Genomic DNA, 6,718 nt, shown 5'->3' on the forward strand with positions numbered 1-6,718 from the left:
GGAACATGGGCAGAGGAGCTTTGCAGCCCTGAATCCTGAAGGGAGTCCCTGGGTCAGACTCCTACAGATGATACAGACCAATCACAAAATCCGATTGCTTTTCAAAAGACTACAGTGGATGACACACTATGGATAATGGATGAGGTAGGAGAAGTGCTGGAAAACTATTGCCCTGGACTAGATCTGACACTGCCCTGCAGCATCTCGGAGGGAAGGAGCTCCCCAGCTGGCAACAGGCAGGCAGGTACAGGCAGCAGGGAGTATGGGTCAGGGGAGGGGTGAGCCTTCAGGGAAATACATCTCTAGGGATTGCTTTTGCTGCTGCAGCCCCAAATCTCTTGGCCTCCCCAACACCACACCTGCTCTGTCTCCAGGGCCAGCTGGGACTGAGAGTTGCTCATCTGGAGGTGAACCAACTTGATTTGCATCAAAAACAAATTCCTTTTTTTCTTGGGGAGGAAAAGGGGTGGAGAGGTAGGCATGGACTTCAGAGACAGTCAATGCAGACATGAGCTGAGTATACCTCCCAGGCTCCTGAAAGGGGTGACCTGGTAGGAAGGTGGTGCTAATAACATGGTGGGGAGAAAAGCCCAGAGCCCCTAGTTCTCAGAGTGCCCCTCCCCTCTGGCAGGTGCACTCACCAGAGACACAGACTTGTCCAAGGTCTAAGGTGGCAGTTTTCTGGCCCACCTGGTTGCTGACCACACAGGTCAAGCTGCCATTGGGCTGGCTCAGGGGCAGGTTCAGAGTCAGGTTCCAGGAGTTGGAGGGTAGTTCTGATGTCACTCTCTGCTCCAGCTCCTTGGGAAGGCCCTTGATCTCCCAGGTCACCTTCAGGTCCTCTGTATCCCCTGGGGCTGTGCACTCCAGAGTGGCATTGCACCAGCCTGCTGTGAAGGATGCTGACTTGACAAGGATATGAGGAAGGGGTGCAGGATCTTGGAGAGAAGAGACAAATCCCAAGGAATGGAGTTCACATGATTGGAGAACATTCCAGTCTGTACATTCTCATCCATTACCTCACTGAAACCCTGGCATTCTCCCTTTAATGACAGTGAATGCATTATATAGATAAACAGAATTTGCCCAGTACTTAATACATAGCAAATGACAATAAAGAGGGGAGCCACTGAATTAAGCCATATGTGATTTCACTAGATTGTATGCATGTTGAGGAAGCATTAAATATCTCCAACAAGAAAATAAATCCTGATCCCACCTTCCCAAGACCAATTATTTCTAAGAAAATGGGGCTCCTTCTAGACGTGGAAGAAGTCTCAGACAGAAGGGCTAATCACAGATCAGGAACTTGGCGTCTTCTTCTGCTCAGATAATGCCTGGGATTTTATAGCCTGTAGAGAAGAAGACGCCTGGTCAGAGTTGGGACCCCAGAGAAAGGTTCTGTGCTCCCAATAGTGGAGAAAAGCAGTGGCTGTCTCCACTGCGGGAGATGCAGTGGCAGTTTCAGCTACAAATTGGCACTTGCTGTCTCCCTCTACAAGGGTCAAATCATGTGCTGCTCTAGCTGCTGGCCTTCACACACCCCGAAGGAGTTCAAGGTGAGAGAAGAGATGAGGCACTCTGTGCTGGTGCAGGAGAGCGGCGACTGGCAAGACAGGTCTTCAGATAGCTCGATATTTTCAGGAGCCTATTTTATGAGCCAAATTCTGGCATCTCATCATATCTAGAAAAGTACTAAAATCCTTCCTGGTGATGACTATTCCTGGTAACTAGAAAAAGCTTCTGGAAACTAGTAGAAAACTTCTGGAAAAAAATGTTCATATTGCTCATATTCCTCCTTCACCAAAGTCGCATATGCACTGACATTTCCCTCTCACTGGAACAGTTTCTCAGAGCTATCTGGGGTGCTGTCTCCTAGGCTGCCATCCTCGTTTTGCTCCAAATAAAAACTTAATTCATAACTCAAACGTTGTGCATTTTTTTAAGTTGATAATAGCAACTAGGGGAATCCCAGGGACGGGGGAGCCTGATGGGCTGCCACCTCTGGGGTCAAACAGAGTTGGACATGACTGAAGCGACTTAGCAGCAGCAACTAGGAATGATAAGTCTGAGTCTGGTTATAACATGCCGCTGAACTTGAGAAGTGACACACAGATAAGTGTGACATTGATAAGTGTCACATGGAGACCTAAAGCAGCAACGGTCACTCTCACAGCGGATATTTTCCTATGTAGGCAGGGACTTTCAAGAAAGAAAATGTTGGCTAAGTGAGGCTCTCTGGAAGTGCTACTGTGTAACCATTCTCCTACATCTACCCCAGGCTTCTAGAGCTGGATTGCTGGGGTCTTTGTGAGTGAGGCTGGCCTTGGACTGACACTGAGTTAAAGGGGAAGAGGCACTGACTACACCTGAATTTCTGGATTATGGTAGGTGAATCAGTTCAGTTCAGCCTCTCAGTCATGTCCGACTCTTTGCAACCTCATGAATCGCAGCACACCAGGCCTCCCTGTCCATCATCAACTCCCGGAGTTCACTCAAACTCATGTCCATTGAGTCGGTGATACCATCCAGCCATCTCACCCACTGTTGTCCCCTTCTCCTCCTACCCTCAATCCCTCCCAGCATCAGAGTCTTTTAAATGAGTCAACTCTTTGCATGAGGTGGCCAAAGTATTGGAGTTTCAGCTTTAGCATCATTCCTTCCAAGGAACATCCAGGGCTGATCTCCTTTAGAATGGACTGGTTGGATCTCCTTGCAGTCCAAGGGACTCTCAGGAGTCTTCCCCAACACTACAGTTCAAAAGCATCAATTTTTCAGTGCTTGGCTTTCTTCACAGTCCAACTCTCACATCCATACATGACCACTGGAAAAACCATAGCCTTGACTAGATGGACCTTTTTTGGCAAAGTAATGTCTCTGCTGGTAGGTGAATAATGGTCCCCAAATACTTCCATGTCCAATCCTCAGAACCTATGACTATGATAGGTTACAGGCCAAGGTGGAATTAAGGTAAAAGAATTCAGGTGCTAGTCAGCTGGCTTCAAAATAAAGAGATTGCGCTGATTACCTAGTTGGGACCAATGCAGTCACAAGGGTCCTTAGAAATGGAAGAAAGATGAGGAAGGGGGTCAGAGGGGTTTGAATGTGAGAAGAATTGGTCCCACTGTTGCCAGCCTTGAAGGTAGAGGAAGGTGTTCATAGCCAAGTGACGTAAGCAACCACTAGAAGTGTGAAATACAAGTAAATAAGTTTCCTTCTGGGACCTCTATGGAGGAACACAGTCCTGCCAACAACTCAACTTTGTCTCAGTGAGACCTATGTCTGACTTCTGACCTAGAGCCTACTAAGATAAAAAATCTGTGCTGTGTTCAGCCTCCAAATTAAAGCAGCATTATAGCAGCAACAGATAAGCAATACACACATTAAATAAACCTAGACATATAAAGAACAACAATTGCTATGGCAAAATCATTTCCCCAAATTTCCATTCTCCTCTCTCAAAATTCTAAAGTGGTTTTATCCCTGGAGTGAATCTCAACTCCTCTCACCATTTGCAGTAAATCTACTTACCCTAATTCAAGGGAAAAAATAGTCTGAACGCTGGTGTCTAGAAAGGATCTTGAAAACTGGGGCCTACCGGACACTCCTAGCTCAAAAGAAGGAGGGAAGCCATGATGAGGAGGTGTCACTTACCATAGACAGTGAGGAGGAAAACCTGGTTAAATTCTATTCCTCCAGTGAAGCTGGCTCGAGCCCGGTACTGCCCACTGTCCTCTGGGATCAGGTTCTCAATCCTCAGGGACGTCACATTGGGCACATGGACCCTCTGCTGGTACTTGTCCTGGAGGCTGACCCAGGTTGGGGTGTCTTTCCCACGGTGGACTCGCATGAAGACTCTGTAGTTTGACTCAGGGCCAAAGCCCCACGAGACCTCCTCTGGGTCCGTTTCTTGCTTCTTGGTCACGTGAAACAACACAGAACCTCCTCGGATCCCCTGCAGGGGAACATGGACTCCAGAATCCTGAACTCCAGGATCAGGTGCTACAGAACTCTTGACCCCAGTGCAGCAGACACCTAGGGCAGAGGTAGGACACAGGAACCATAATTTTTTTTTCAGTAACAATAAAGGAGAAAACTACATAACCTATATTTTAAATGAAATTCATCCAATATACTCTAGTGATTCTTAGGAGGCAGCCTAGTAAAGTGAATTTAAGCAATTTTAGAATTAAATCTTGGTTCTAGGGAATTGTTACCTTGAGGAGGTAACTTAAATTTTCTAATCTGGAGTTTCGCCACCTACCTCATAAATTGAATGGGATCATGGGGCTTCCCTGATAGCTCAGTTGGTAAAGAATTTGCTTGCAATGCAGGAGACCTGGGTTCGATCCCTGGGTTGGGAAGATCCTTGGGAAGGGAAAAGCTCCCTATTTCAGTATTCTGGTCTGGAGAATTCCATAGACTGTATAGTCCATGGGGTCACAAAGAATCAGACACAACTGAGTGACTTTCACTTACTTTCATGTATCAAAAGCACCTAGCAGATTTTCTGTCAATACCAAATGCATAACTGTAGGATTAGCTTCTTAATTGTTGTCTCCTTGTGTTCACATCCTTTTGTAATGCCCTCCTCTGGTGAATGGGCTACATCTAGTGACTGGCTTCCAAGGAATAGACTAGAGCAGACTTGATGGATGTCACTCAGTGATACTGGGTTATACAAGACTGTGACTTCCCTCTTGCTTACACACACATCCTCTCTTTCACACTCTCTCTCTTGCTCACTCTGAGGAATCCAGCTGCCATGTTGTCAGCTGCCTAAGGAGGGGCCCACATGACAAGACACTGAGGGAGCCTCTGGCCAACATCTAGAGAGGAACTGGGACCCTCAGCCCGACAGCCACAGGAACTGCCTCCCAGCAGCAATCTCTCGAGAGATCTTGGAATCATAGCTTGCCCAGTGGACCATGGCCTGATGCAGCCCCAGCCCCAGCTAAGACTCTAACTTCAGTCTGGGAGACCTTAAGTCAGAGGAACTAGCCCTGACCCATAGAAACTGTGAGACTGAGATTATACCCAGTGGTGTTTAAGGTACTACGTTTTGTGGTGATTCATTACATAGCAATAGATACCTAACACAAATATGAAGGCTGCTACCCTTCCTGCTCTTTCTAGGCAGTGCGGTAGTCAGGAAACTATAGGCTGTGCTGTGTAACAAATAGTTATAATACCTCAGGGTCTTAAAATAAAGGGAGTCCATAGTCCCCACCACAGGTCCCCTGAGAGAGTGAGGGAGGGGCCCTGTCGTACATGGAGGAAATGCCACTCCTTGTAGCTGTATCCATGGAACTCACAGCATCCTCATAGGCTCCAGCCCCACAGCAGGAGGGGAGAGAGGAGAATCACACAGGGGTTTCACTGCAACTGTCCACAAGTAGTGTGCTCAGCTCTCTGCTCATGTTTTTCGACCAGCACTCGTGACAAGGCCCTGGCTAATTGTCAAGGACTAGAATATGAGGGGGAGAACAAGTGATGATTTAATGAGCTTTACTGTCCCTGCCACCAAGACAACACTTCCCAGTCTGTCCCTGCCAGGCCACAGTGGGCCTTCCTCAGACACTTTCCTGGAGAGCTGTGACCAGTGGGTACATTTGCTGCAGGGCCACCACCTCCTGAGCCCATGTTCCCTCTTCAGACATAGGCCCAAGGGACCCGATACCCTCTACCCTTTCTGGGGATGAAGTAGGACAGAACAGGATGAGGGAAAGTCCCTTATCCTGAAAAGACGATCCATCTGCTTCTTCCAGCAGGTCAGGATGCACCTACTGGTCCCAGTTCCTCTCTAGATGTTGGCCAGAGGCTCCCTCTGTTTCTTCTCAGCCTTCCACAGTCCCAATCCTCTTTCCAATTCAATCAGTTCTCACCATTTCAGACCTGTCTCCCTCCGGCTATACTTATTCTCATTCCTGGCTCTCGCTGGAAGCAGAGAATAACTCATGCCAATGTTCATATGCCTAAGGATTTCAGATATTTCTTTGTATTCATTTACTCAGTCATCTTCTCCAGGTCAGGCCTTAGGAGGCATCTATCCAGGCTCCCCCTGTCACCGAGGAGGAGGTTCCCCAGGAGGTGAACCTGTCCTGGGTCACACAGGGCAGAGCCACACTTGGCACCAGGGCTCCCCGCTCCCAGCCCAGGGCTTCTCCCCTGCAGGAGCTCCCACCAGCTCCCCACACTGTCCCTCCCCTCCCCAGGGGCTCCCCTCCCAGCATTGCTGTCTCATCACCAGGATCTGAGCAGCTCCTGGGGGGCTCATCCTCCAACGTTCCTCTCTTGAGAAAGGGGAAGTAAGTACTTAGAGGGGTTTAGCAGGGCAGGGACTTCTGGCCAGCTGAGGGCTAACCAGCAGCCTGTCCAGACTTCATACTTGCTGGAAAAACAGGAACCAGAGAGAGAAGAAGCTCAGCCCTGAGAGGCAGGGAGAACGCACCCAGAGGGGATAGTGAGCTAAGCTATGAGGGAGGTAGAAGACTTGGAAAGGGAGGGAAGGGAGTGAGAGATGTGATCTACAAAAGATCCAATCCTGAAGAAGAAAATAAAGCCAGGGACAGTGTGGTTACAAACAAGATAGAGTTTATTTAAATAATATAAAATTTAATAGTTGCAAATCAATTTACAGTTTTGTCCGTTTTCCCTCTTTTTCTTTTATGTAATCTTCCAACCCCAGACCCTATGGAGAAAACTCTAAATAACATGA

This window comes from Capricornis sumatraensis, chromosome 2 (genome assembly GCF_032405125.1).
Source record: "Capricornis sumatraensis isolate serow.1 chromosome 2, serow.2, whole genome shotgun sequence".
NCBI lineage: Eukaryota > Metazoa > Chordata > Mammalia > Artiodactyla > Bovidae > Capricornis > Capricornis sumatraensis.